This window comes from Protopterus annectens, chromosome 8.part0, assembly GCF_019279795.1.
Source record: "Protopterus annectens isolate FY-2018-M chromosome 8.part0, PAN1.0, whole genome shotgun sequence".
NCBI classification, from domain to species: domain Eukaryota; kingdom Metazoa; phylum Chordata; order Ceratodontiformes; family Protopteridae; genus Protopterus; species Protopterus annectens.
Genome location: NC_056741.1, coordinates 1,168,026,077 through 1,168,040,255, shown reverse-complemented (window position 1 = coordinate 1,168,040,255; position 14,179 = coordinate 1,168,026,077). Strand labels below are relative to the sequence as shown.

The 14,179-nt window shown below is 38.8% G+C and overlaps 1 pseudogene; it reads left to right on the top strand.

Annotated features, from left to right (window-relative positions):
* Positions 1–8,726: 8,726 nt before the first annotated feature.
* Positions 8,727–8,845, top strand: LOC122809796 (annotated as a pseudogene).
* The last annotated feature ends 5,334 nt before the right edge of the window (positions 8,846–14,179 follow it).

The following is a 14,179-nucleotide window of genomic DNA, read 5'->3' as shown; positions in this document are numbered from 1 at the left end:
AAGGATGTTGTACAGAGATAAGTGAAGTATTAAGCACTGAGGAGCAAAGAAAATCACTTCCTTGATGTTGGTATTCTTTAAGTCCGTTTAGTAGCTGAAAGATGGTTTATGGCACAGAAAGTCTGTGTTGAGATAAACAACTAGTGACTGCACATTTGTCTTTCTGTAATGGATTTTTAATAATTATCCCCTTTGGGAAGTTCTCACCAAGAGGAACTGTTGACATCTACATGTGCCATTGCCATTAATAAAGGGAAAATGAAGAAAGGACTAGAAACATGGGCTAATGGTACAAAAGCTGTTCTAGCTTGGTATGTATCTATTTCACAAAGAAGCAGATTTTACTTGTACAGCCATACCACCTTGATTGCATTTGGTCTTGGAAGCTAAGCAGAATTGGGCCTGGGTAGTACTTGGATGGGAGACTGCCTGGGAATACCAGGTGCTGAACCAGTAACCCCTTGGAGTTTGTTCTTATCAGCACAAGAAGTCAATTTCCATTATGTCTTTATGTCCTTTATTTTGCTTGACAGTTTGAACCAAGAGAAATGACTGTCTCAGTAATGGAATTAGAATCACTAAACCTTTTGTTAAATTTCATTCAAAAAGAACTGATGTTATTTATACAAGCCCTAAGTAGTTATATAAACGCTAAGTATTTACTGGCAAAGGAAGAACTGAAGTAACACTAACATTCATTAGTGCTGACAAGGCTGCCTTAGCCTGGTATGTGCCGTTTCTTCAAGGAAGTTGTCTTTATTTGGCAACTTGGAGGTGTGTTTCCTTCAAGGTCTCTGATTGGCTGTGAACTCATTGGTTTGAAAAAAGGTGTTGGCTTGGATTTAGCCACATGATTGGTATTTCATTCATTTATCTTAGTACTGTGGAACCTGATTCTTTATGATCTGATGAAGGCTTTTAGCTGAAAGAGTTTATCATATACAAATAAACAACGGCTTTGTTTTATTGCTTTATGTCTCATTTTAAGTCTTAACAATTAAAGTTTTTATTTTATTCTGAAGAGCATACTTTTTAGTAGCCTGTTGTGGTGTGTCTCAGTTTTTACACAGACCTTTTGCTTAGTTTTTGAAACCACCTTTTGCAGTCACAGGAGAGTTTCTCTTTCTTGCTTCTGCTTTTGGATTCTTTGACTGCACATGGCTGAATTTAACACTGCAACAGAGACCTTGGAAAAGGGAGAGCTTCTTTAGACTTTATTAGAAGCAGGAACACCATAGAGTGCTGACGTGAGAATATGAATCCAGTCTTGTGTTTGAATTTTGATACAGATACAATGAGACACCGGAGGTGGAACACTTTGAAAATATACTTAAAGATTATACTTAAAAATGCAGCCTACTGCCTAAAAAAGATTGAAGTGGCAGCAGTTCCATCTTGAAGCAAGTATGCACTAAAGGGTGATTCCTAGAAGAATGAGAGTTAAATGCATGCCTAGCTATGGAAATAGCCATCCAAAACTGCTGGCAAAATGGCAAGCCATTAACCTAGAAACAACCTTTAAGTATATAAGGTTGCTAATTGAATATTTCAAACCAGAAGAAGAGAGTATAGCTAAAGACATTAAAACCAAGCAACTGGAATTAGAACAGATGGAATTGTCAGATGGCAGCTTAAGTAAGCTGGAGAATTTAAAGTTTAGTTTGAATGTATATGACAGCAAATTAAAAGAACAAAAGATTCATAAGCTATATGGAGACATACAGGATTTTAAGCAAGGACATATATTTGAATGGCCGAGAGAAATACGGCCAAACTTTACATCTAAACAATCTTCTAATAAAGCCAAACTGCATCAATCAGCCATTAAAGAAACAATGGCTGCAGCACAATCAACAGGAGTGTAGGACAGAAACAAGAGTGATGAAACAGCAAATATACTGTCCACCTCTCTAAATGTTGAAAGAAACATAACACTATGTATAGAAACAAATAATATAAATGGTAGAGCATTTACAGAAACTGTCTTAGACACAGGAACCAGACCTAAAGAGGGAGCCACCCATCAACCCATAGTTCACACTTTACCATTTTTCTCAAGCAGAACTTGTACAGTAACCCCAGATCTATAAGCCAAGAAAAGAAAAGAAAAGAAAAAAAAAACAGTAAATTAAGTAATAACACACTAGTAATAAATATATCTTGGATGGAACTTAATAGAGACCAAATTCAGCTATTAAACAAAGGTCTCACATTTATACAATCATTGTGTTCGAATTTAAGTGAGATACTTCAGGAGAAATGTCACCCTGAAAAATATATTTGGGAAAGAACAAGGCAGAAGAACTAAGTCATATAAGAAACCCAGTAATTTTGTACCAGTCAATCATCCAGCTGTAGATTTAATTATTGGCTCTCTGAAAAAGAAGTAGGAAACTTGAGACAAGGAAGTGATTGTTTTAGACACTTCCATAATCTAACAGCACTTGAAAGACAGGCACTGAATGATCTAAGGAATAGAAAAGACATAGTGATCAAACCAGCAGATAAGGGAGGAGCCATAGATTTGATGGATTCTCCATAGTATCAGGATCGAATGAAAGAAATGCTGACTGATGGACAACCCTATACACAGATCAGTAAAGGTGATATGAATAAAATGATCTCAAATGTGAAAGATGATCTCTTCAAGTTGCTGATGACTGGTCAGCTAACCAAGGAAGCATACAACTTTTTTGAAGTTACTAACTCAACTGTAATGACTATAAGTGGCTTGCCAAAGATCCACAAGGATAGACAAAATTCACCACTTCACCCCCACTGTAGCAGGTAGGGAATGGATTACAGAACCCCTATCCATATATGTTGAGGAAAAATTAAAGAAACTGTTACCACAAGCTACCACAGTATTGAAAATACAGGTAGCTTTCTTAGCACACTATATTCCATCATGAAGAGTAATAAAGACTACTCGGAGATGCTGTTGGTAACCATGGACATCACAAGACTCTTCACAGTTATTCCCAATACCTATGGGGTTGAAGCCATCAGGAATACAGTGGTTCCTAGAGATATAAATGTGAACATTGATCTAATATGTACACTTTTGAAACTTATTCTTGAAAACAATGTTTTTATCTATGGGAAGGAACACTTTTGGCAATGCTGGGGGTTAGCCATGGGGACCCTTTGTGTGAACAGTTATTCAAACCTTGTATTAGCACAATGGGAGCAAGAGCATGTACTCTCTGATAGAAACCCATGGAAAGAACACTTGATATTCTATGGATGTTTTGTGGACGACATCTTTATATTGTGGAAAGGTGCTGATTTACAATTGATGTTATTCACAGATTATTTAAACCACTCCACTGACTTTCCTAAGTTCACAATTAATAGTTAATACAGAGATTTCCCCAAAATTAAACAAAAAAATTGTAAGTAGAAAATGAAAATAATGCATACCCTGACTTACAATTTAAACAGTAATTGTAAGCATTCAAAACCTACTCTGTGAAACCTAAGCATACTTACCTTTAATTGCAGGTTCCTTGTGTGTGGTTAAGCCCTGCTCTGCTCGCCTTCGCTGCACTTGGGCTCACTCCACACCCCTCCCTGCCCTCAATTCCCACCCTCCCCCACTATGGCTAGCTTTATAGCCCCAATAACACACCCTACTCAGCTTAACCCATCCCACATTCACCCCTCCATTTTCTCCTATCTGAACCAATCAGTACTGTACTGCTTACACTATTCCAGCCTCCACCCCTCCCCCCAGTAGTTAATATCCAACCAGAAGATCCTGAGGGCCCTAAGCCTATAACACTAATCTAGTCTCCAACCATGTTACCATCCAAAGCAATGTCATTACTCTCTCTGCAATCCCTCATGTTAATTCCATATTTCCTCTCCACTTATGAAAGTCAGTCTTACCTAGGATTTCACCAACCAACATTTCAAACTAGACCAGATGTATTGAATATGACAGGTTACCCACTAGTTACTACTATAACCAACTCCTTAACCACAATGCACTATTAGCCTATTAGACCCAGATACATTAGCTCAAAATCTAAACACTATCAAAAACGTATAAACAAAATCCTAAAGCTTATAGAAATTTTACGCTATAACCTCACAATTGATGGAGATTTTCACCCAAACCCTGGCCCTGACACCCTAGATAGGGCAACTTCATTTGCAACTAGCCCAGTTGAATCACTATTAATAAGTCCCCCAACTCCCTCCTGGTCTACCAACTAACTATTTGTAGCATAAATAAAGTATATAATCTACATGACCTCCTACAAGTTCATTCCCCTCTTATTCTATGCCTAACTGAAACCTGGCTGAAACCATCAACCTCAGATAATGAAATTCTACCACCTGGGTATAATATACTTAAACACGATCACTCTACTAGGAAGGGGGGGTAGCTGTACTCTTCAAATCTACACTAAATGTTATCTCAGACCCCATTCAACCACCCCAGGTAAATAAAGCAGAAATAATTGCTACCAAGTTCCAAATTAACAAAAACAAATGTATAAATATAGTCTTCGTGTACATTCCCCCAGGGAATAATACCAATATCCTAGAAGACATCCTCCAATGGTTAGCCAATAACTATCCACAAGAAACCATTGTACTTGGAGACCTTAACATTGACTGGAACACTTGTTCCTCTCAATCTCCTACCACCCATGTAAACCTGTATGGATTCCCACAGGTCATATCCACCCCCACCAGGTTAGGGAAACTTAACCAAAAAGATAGTATACTGGACTGGATACTAATCAATAGCCACCCCCGAATATATACATCAGGGGCCATCCTCGATGACCTCAGTGATCACTTTCTCACCTTTATCTGCAAGCACAAATCTAATAACTCCCATCAGCCCATGTATAAAACAATAAGAAATAGTAATAGCTTCAATCCTAGTAAGTTCCAGGACGAACTTAAAACATGCAACTGGTCTTCCCTAAAACACTTGCCCCCAGACAAAGCTGTCACCTACTTTAACAATAAATTCCTCACCATCCTCAATTCTCATGCTCCCGCTTGTTCCAGTAGGGTAAAAACAAATGTTGCCCTGTGGCTCTCTAAAGAAACCAAATCAAAAATTATAGTCAGAAACAAGGCATGGGCAACATGGCATGCTACAAAAGACCCTCTAAATCAAACCAAATTTAGACAACTAAGAAATGAGACAAAATGATCCATTCTATTAGATAAAATAAACTACTACTTCCATCTCCAACAAGGAAACAAAAATAACCTCCAAAAATTCTGGGCAGGGATAAATAAATTACTGCACCCAGGTCAAACCACCACTCCACCTCCCTCAGCCTCTACTGATAAACTACCAGTGGATGTTGCCAACACCTTTAATAATTTCTTTACAGAAACTATCCAAGCCCTTGATAGCCAATTACCCCTTAACTCCTCTAACCCACTGGATAACACTCCCAGCACCCAGCCCTCCTTTAGCTTCCAACCAGTCTCTGCATCTTTCATTCGATCACTACTCAAAAATTAAAACCTACTACCCTAGCTGATGACCTCCTCCCTGCTGAATATTTGCAAAAAGCTGCTGATACCATAATGTACCCCATTTCCATTCTGATTAACTGGTCCATTTTAGAAGCCTCAGTCCCCTCTATCTGGAAAATATATTGTGTCATACTTCTCCATAAAGGTGGTAACTCTACTGAATTATCTAATTATAGACCCATAGCCATCTTGTCACCTCTGACAAAATTATGGAAAATGCATCCATAAATAACTTCTGTACTTTCTAACCCAGAACAACCTACTGGCTAACTCTCAGCATGGCTTCAGGCCAAATCACAGTGCTACCACAGCTCTCCTCACCTTCTCTAATGCAATAAACTATAACAGGAACAGCAACAAGTTATCCTCAGCCCTTTTCTTGGACTTGTCCAAGGCTTTTGATATGGTTAACCACCATCTTCTCATCAACATCCTGGCAACAATGTCTCTAGGCAATCACTCTCTCCAATGGTTTGAATCCTACCTGCACAGTAGACAACAATCCGTCTTATGGAAGAACAAACTGTCAAACCTCCTACCCAACACCCTAGGTGTCTCCCAGGGGTCTATTTTTGGACCACTTCTGTTTTCCATTTTTATTAATGACCTCCACACTGTCATCCCTGAAGCCAACTGCATTCAAGACACAGATGACTCAACGTTGATCTGCACTGGCACCTTGCAAACAGAGCTGCTAGCAATAACTCAGAGTACTTTTAACCTAGTAGAGAAGTGGCTTGCCGCTCGCTGTCTGATTCTAAATCCTAACAAAACAAAGCTCCTACTTTTCTCCCTGACCCAAAGATCCATGGCACTATCTCTCTCCATTAAGTCTACTAATGGTACCCCCATACAAAACTCCTAGGAGTTATTGTAGATAACAATCTTAAGTTTGATGTGCACATTAACAAAACTATCAAAACCATTAATAGAAAACTGGGTTCACTATATAGGATAAAGCCATTCCTTACCCCACCTGCTAGGACTGCCATTGCTCACTCCCATCTACTCTCTACCCTCTACTATGCTTCCCCTTTACTTGCCAACCTAAATAAAACTGACCTTAACAAATTCTCAAGCTGCTATAATAATATTGCTATATTTGCCATTGGTCTCCCCTATAGCACGCATCATTGTAAAAATCTAAATTATCTCAGATGGCTAGAGCTACCAAGGCAGATTCAGTATAATCGACTTATTGTGGCTCACAAAGCACTTAACCAACCAGAAAATACAGCTGCACTGAAAAACATCATCTATCCCCACTCCAACTCCAGATCACTCCGCTCATCTAAAAGACTGGTAGTGCAAACCATCAAATCCAACAACTCAGCCGGAGACTCCCTGTTCGCCAACTCTGCTGGCAAAATTTGGAACTCACTTCCTGCTAACATAACCCTAGATACCACCCTATCTCAATTCAAAAAAGCTCTCAAGGAGTACTTCAAGTCTCAATGGATATGTCCCTGCTCCAAGCCTGACTAAATCTTAAATCATACTAGTGTACTAATACTATGTTTGCAAATGGAACTCAAATATCTTTTTATTTGTTAAGCCAGATTAGAAGTTTGTTAGACTGTATACATTTAACTGTGACTGTAAAGTGTATTTTATTTGTACAATGTTATTATAACTCTTGTTTTATTTACCACCTTTGGAACTTTTCTCCCCGGGCCTCCGCTGAAAATGGACATGTATCCAGTCAGACAATCCCGGTCAACAAATGTAAAATAAAATAAATAAAAAGTTCCAAAGAAACAATTGATTTCTTAGATGTGAAGATAGAAGTGGATTTGACATCTGGCATAGAGACATCAATCCATAGGAAAGAAACATGAAGGAACTATTATTTACACATGAACAGCATGCATACTGGACATGTTTTTAAGAATATAATGGAGCATCAAGCCACACGCATCTCAAGACTGTGTACTAAAGACACAGATTATAAATGTGAAAAGGTTAAATTGGAGTGTCATTTAAAGGAGAGAGGTTATGCAACTAAAGACATCTCAATGAAACCAGAATCAAGAGAAAACTTAAGAAAAGGAAAAGGATAACCCTATTTCTCTAACAGGAAGGCACAGAGGTCATCCAATGACAGTTCCAAAGGACAGCAAACCCTTGATCTCATGCTCACATATAGTAATGATTCGAGCATATATGCAACATTGTCAAGAAGTTTTGGCCAGTGTTAACACAAGATGAAAAATTGAAAGAAATAGTGGGAGAGAGGCCAAGATTCATTTTTAAAAACAAAAAGAACGTGAAAAGGTTGCTATGTACGAATGATGGTTTCTCTAGAAAAAGTTATATCAATAAGAAATTGACTTTTAAATGGGGCAGGTGTAAAGTCTGCCCTGTGATAAATACCAGCAATCTATTCAAATATCCCATTATGGGACAGGAATGTCATTTTTCATGCAGTACTACCTGTAATGGTAAACATATTGTTTACTTAGCTACTTGTTTAAAGGGTTCTGCTTATTATGTAGGCAAAACCAACGAACAATTCAAGGACAGAGTGTGGCACCATCTGAGAGATATCCATGATCGCAAAAAACTCTTTGGCAAATCATGTCATTCAGTATCCCCTGCACTCCTTCATGTTTAAAGCCATTGATAATGTCTTTGAAGGTCCTAGAGGTGGAGATATAAGCAACAGGACTGAAATATGTGAGGTGAACTGAATTATCAATCTCCGAGCAGATTGTCCTCTGGGCCTGAATGCAGCTGTACCACTTAAACTGATTTAAAAGGCAAATATGTACCCATATGTTGACAAGTGCACCAAAGATTCTGTAGTCGGTCTACTGGCAAAGGAATGTGAAGTTTACCTTAACCTTAAAGAAAAGAATTTTCAATATAAGGATGTTGTACAGAGATAAGTGAAGTATTAAGCACTGAGGAGCAAAGAAAATCACTTCCGTGATGTTGGTATTCTTTAAGTCCCTTTAGTAGTTGAAAGATAGTTTATGGCACAGAAAGTCTGTGTTGAGATGAACAACTAGTGACTGCACATTTGCCTTTATGTAATGGATTTTGAATAATTATGCCCTTTGGGAAGTTCTCACCAAGAGGAACTGATGACATCTATATGTGCCTTTGCCATTAATAATGGGAAAATGAACAATAGTATAGCAACATGGACCAATGGTACAAAAGCTGTTCTAGCTTGGTATGTATCTATTTCACAAAGAAGCAGATTTTGCTTGAACAGCCATACCACCTTGATTGCGCCCGATCTCATCTGGTCTCAGAAGCTAAGCAGGGTTGGGCCTGTTTAGTACTTGGATGGGAGACCACCTCAGGATACCAGTTGCTGAACCAGTAACCCCATGGAGTTTGTTCTTATCAGCAGAAGAAGTCAATTTCCATTATGTCTTTATGTTCTTTATTTTGCTTACAGTTTAAACCAAGAGAAATTAATTAATGACTGTCTCTGTAATGAAATTAGAACCACTAGATTTTTTTTTAAGTTTCATTCAAATAGGACTGATGTTATTTATACAAGCCCTAAGTAGTTATATAAATGCTAAGTATTTCCTGGGGAAGAAATAACTGAAGTAACACTAATATTCATTAGTGTTGACAAGGCTGCCTTAGCCTGGTATGTTTCTTCAAGGAAGATGTCTTTATTTGGCAACTTGGAGGTGTGTTTCCTTCAAGTTCTCTGGCTGTGAACTCATTGGTTTGAAAAAAGGCGTTGGCTTGGATTTAGCCACATGATTGGTGTTTCATTCATTTATCTTAGTCCTGTGGAACCTGATTCTTTATTATCTTAGGAAGGCTTTTAGCCTAAAGTGCTTATCATATACAAATCAACAACTTTGTTTTATTTTAGTAGGCTGTGGTGGTGTGTTTCAGTTTTTACACAGACTTTTATATAAGAGGTCTGGAAATGAGTGACATTTTTATTTCAAAAATTATAATTACAATTATAATTACAATTCCTCAGTATAGCTGCTGAAGCCATTGCCTACCCCTTTAGTATTTTAATCAACCGCTCTATCCAAGAAAGCACAGTTCCCCAAATTTGGAAAAAGGCCTTTATCATACCTTTACATAAAGGAGGTAACAACAACAATGTCTCCAACTTTCGTCCCATCGCTATCCTGTCTCCCATCTCCAAACTCCTTGAAAAGTGTATCCAACTACAACTCCTACCATACCTCATTGATAACAACCTACTAACTCCCACACAACATGGCTTCAGACCAGGACACAGTACTATGACAGCCCTCCTCTCCTTCCTGGAAACAGTAAATAAAGCCCGAGACTCTAGTCATATTGTTTCTACCCTTCTACTAGATCTTTCTAAGGCCTTTGACACCATCTCCCACAACCTTCTTCTAGCCAAACTCTCTAAGCTTAACCAATCTCTTTCCTCTCTGAACTGGTTCTCCAGTTACTTATCCAACAGACATCAAGCAGTAAAATGGAAAAAGGCCACCTCCTCTTTCCTTAATACCCCAACTGGTGTTCCACAAGGTTCAATATTAGGCCCCCTCCTCTTCAACATCTTTATCAATGACTTCCGCAACTCCATCCCATTCTCTAGCATCATTCAATATGCAAACGACTCCACTATTTTTTGCTCTGCCACTTCTGTCCCTTTACTTCTAAAGCTAACTCAAGACGCTTTTTCAACCACTGAACAATGGATGAAAAGTAATCACTTAGCACTCAATGCTTCTAAAACCAAATTAATGGTATTCACTCCCTCAAAAGCCACACCTCTCAACACAAACACTTTCTGTATTTCTAGTCAAAACAACACAACTCTGGAACTGGTATCAGACACCAAGCTACTTGGTGTCCAAATTGACAATCAGCTCAAATTTAATTCCCACATACAACTAAATATAAAAAAAACATCAAATATTAGGTATGCTCTACCGTCAATACCATTATCTTACACCCTCCACTAAACTCACCCTCTCTACATCCTTTCTCATCCCCTCCCTTCTCTATGGATCTCCACTCCTAACTAATCTACAGTCATCTCTGAAAAATCAACTCTCATGTTGTTACAATAAAATCGCCAAGTTCGCCACTAGCCAGAGGTTCTCCACTCACCATTGTTCCTCTCTCCACAAACTAAATTGGCTAGAACTACCCAACCACCTTACCTATACCCAACTCACTCTGGCCCACAAGCTTATTTTCAAACCCTCACTCTGTCCCTCCCTCTCCTCTGCCTTTAAAATGCATCTACCCAACAGAGTACTAAGGTCTAACAACCAAAATCTTCTTGAAATACACAAACCAGCTCGTCCACCAGGCAAATACATTCTATCCTTTACTCTAGCACGACTCTGGAACTCCCTACCATCACCTATTCATGTTACCCCTACTAACTCTATCTTCAAAAAAACTCTTCATTCATACCTAGCCTCCCAAAGGGAATGCTCTAGCTGCCACCCTACATAACTTGCACTAATAACCTTCTTTCTCTCATAACTATATAGTTTACACTTTAAACCTCCATTTCTGCTCCTTTTTGTCAATAAATAAATACAGCAACTTTGTTGATCTATCCCCATCAACCTGTTTACTAATGTAGCCCATTACTAGTATGAAAAGCAGTAGGCACAAAAATGAACCCTGATGCACACCCAATCCCACAGGGAACCTCTTAGTTACACTGAACACTGTTCATACTTCAGTAATTGGGTCCCCTGTACATAGTTTGCACTAATCTTAGCTTCTGTTTATTGGACCTCAAACCACCACAGGACTGCCCAAATCATCTCCTTGGGATCTTGTCATATGATTTCTTCAAATGTAAGAACAGTCACTTGGACTCTTCTCATCTCTATACTCCTCTCAACTATTCTGTCTCACTGCAAACATTGGGTAAGTTGTGTTACATCCTGATCTGAATCCTAACTGCTCATCTCCCATCCTACTTCTACCTACTCTGTGTACTCACTTATCAGTCATATGAAAGTTGTTGCAGTGTGTCTATGAACATCATCATACTAACCATACATGTTTTTTGCAGGAATCAATCCATGTGTAAACAACTACTCTAAATTTACAATGCTGACACTTTTTAATCTCATAAATTGTCTCTGTTAAATGAAATATTTTATCTGTAATTACTATAACCAAAACTTTATTATCAGTTTTGCTTTAGAAACTTTATGTTTAAATGCAATGTTTCTACTAGTACTTTTGTACTTACTGTAACAAAATCTTTGATTGTAATTTTTGTTTGTAATTATTGTTTTGATTTTGGAGCTTTTCTTCCTAGGACTCCAGTGAAAATGGGTTCTTCTAGGCCCAATGGACTATCCTGGTAAACCAACTGCAAATAAATAAATAAATATAATTTAACTAAGTATAAACATTATGTCTGTGAGACAATTTTATGATTTTAAACGCTTCAATATTTTTTCTGTTTTAACATAGTGTGTTTTAAGTGAACTATTATTACACTAGCAGCAACAGTAGTAGAATTTTTATGGTTATATTTTATATATTGTAGTTGATGTACCTTTAAATCTAAATGTATTTAATATTTAATTGAAAGATTAGTATTAAGTCTTGAGTTAAGGACATTATATAAGGCGAGATTTGATTTTATCTATTTATTCTGAAGAAGTCCTGTGTAGAATAAGACAAAATTGATCAATATCTGTTGGAAATAAACATCATTTTGGGAACTGTTTTTGGACTTGGATATTCATTTCAGGCTGCTTGCATTATTATCTTCTTGTGTTTTTAGTTGCCCTAGAAATGCTTCACTCTGGATTTTAAAGACTATATACTCCTCATTCTGAAGGAGACATGGGCCTCCTTGAAAATGATTACATGTATAGGTTCATAGGTTCATAGGTTGGTACTAGGCTATCGGCCCTAGGGCATATACAAGCCTAGCCATAACAATTTCCTGGCTATGTCTTCCCACAATATTTACTTCCCTGGACCCCTAGCAGGGTGACTGACATGATCCCCAGCAGTGAATTTCCTATCTCTCGTCCGATCATCAAGGTTCCTTTTAAAGAGGGCCAAAGAGGCGCACTGCTTGACATGTATGGTCAGTCTATTCCAGAGTCTGGGGAGTCTCTGGGTCAGGAACCTATCCCTCCAGCATGTTTTGTTTATTGTGATGACAAGGTTTAGATCCCTGGAGCATGTGGCTCTGAGGGATTGGGATTTCTTTAAGTGTAGCATGTCCAACAGCTCTGGGTTTGACATGGTCTTGTATGTTAAGCAAAGATCAAGTATAGCTGGAGTATTTTTAGACGGTCAGCATAGGGCATCTGCTTTAGGCCTGTGATTCCTTTAGTGAGTTATTTCTGTGGCATTTCCAGTTGTTGCAGTTGTCTTGAGAGGTACATACCAAACGGGGAGTTGTATTCTACAATGGGTCTAATGAGGGATGAGTACAGTGGGACAATGACCTCCTTTTTTTCTGGATGAAAATCCCTTAGTGATGAGGTGTGCCACATAGAAGGATTTCCTGACTGTTGTGGCGATGTGGTTATCGAAGGTGAGACCACTGTCCATTTGTGTCTCTAAGTCTCTTATCACACTTTCGGTGTTTAGTATACTGCCACATATGTGGTAATTCATGGAAACGTTTTTTCCCAAAGGGGATAACTATACATTTCTTGGCATTGAGCTTGAGCCCATGGTTCTGGCACCAAGCATCTGTTTCTGTAAGGCCCTTTTGTAGAATATCCACATTATTTGGCAATTCAAGTAATGGCTCCCAGTTTGCAGTCATCTGCAAACTTTGTTAGCCAGAGTCCTGTAATTTTGGCCTGTACTTCAGAGAAGTAGATGCCAAACAAGAGCGATCCCAAGACTGAACCCTGAGGTACTCCACTTGTCACTTGTCTGGAGCTGGATTTGGAGTCTGCTACTTTTATAGTGTGAGTTCTGTCAGTAAGCCAGTTGGCAACCCATCGAGTGACGTAGGGATTAATGCCCAGCTTAGTAAGTTTGTCTATGATTCCAGAGTGATGGATGGTGTCGAAGGGTTTGTCAAGGCCCATATAGGCTGTGTGGACCACCTCAACCTTGTCCACACCTCTGGAGACTGATTCAAAGAAGTCAATCAGGTTCAGGAGACAAGATCAGCCCTTCAAGAACCCAAATTGGGTGGGATCCAGTGTTTGAAGGTTGCCAATTTCTTTGTTTATAAGTTCCATGATAATATGCTCCATGGCCTTGCAGATCAGGCTGGTCAGACTGATGGGGCGGTAGTTCTCAGGATCCAAGGTGGCTCCCCCTTGTGGAGTGGGATAAATGTAGCTGTGTGCCACTCAGTGGGCACAAAGCCTGAGGTGAGGCTATGATTAAACATGACACTTAGGTGAGGTTCCATTTCATTTTTTAGTTCATGTAGTACACAGACTGGCATGTCATCTGGTCCCATGGATGCTGTATTCTTAGCTTTGGAGAGTGCATTTTTTACCTGTGTGGCAGTTATTACCAGAATTTGGCAATCTTTCAGTATTGAGATGGGCCCTTTAGAGGGTAAGAGGGGGGTGAAGTTGGCACTGAATCAATCTGCCAGGTTATTGGCAATATCCTTGTGATCAGTATATTTAATGCCATTCTGTTGTAGCTCAGAGCAGATTTGAGCATTGCCATTTAGATTCTTGACATAGCTATAGAATGCCTTGTGGTTGCCTTTGAAATCTTTGGC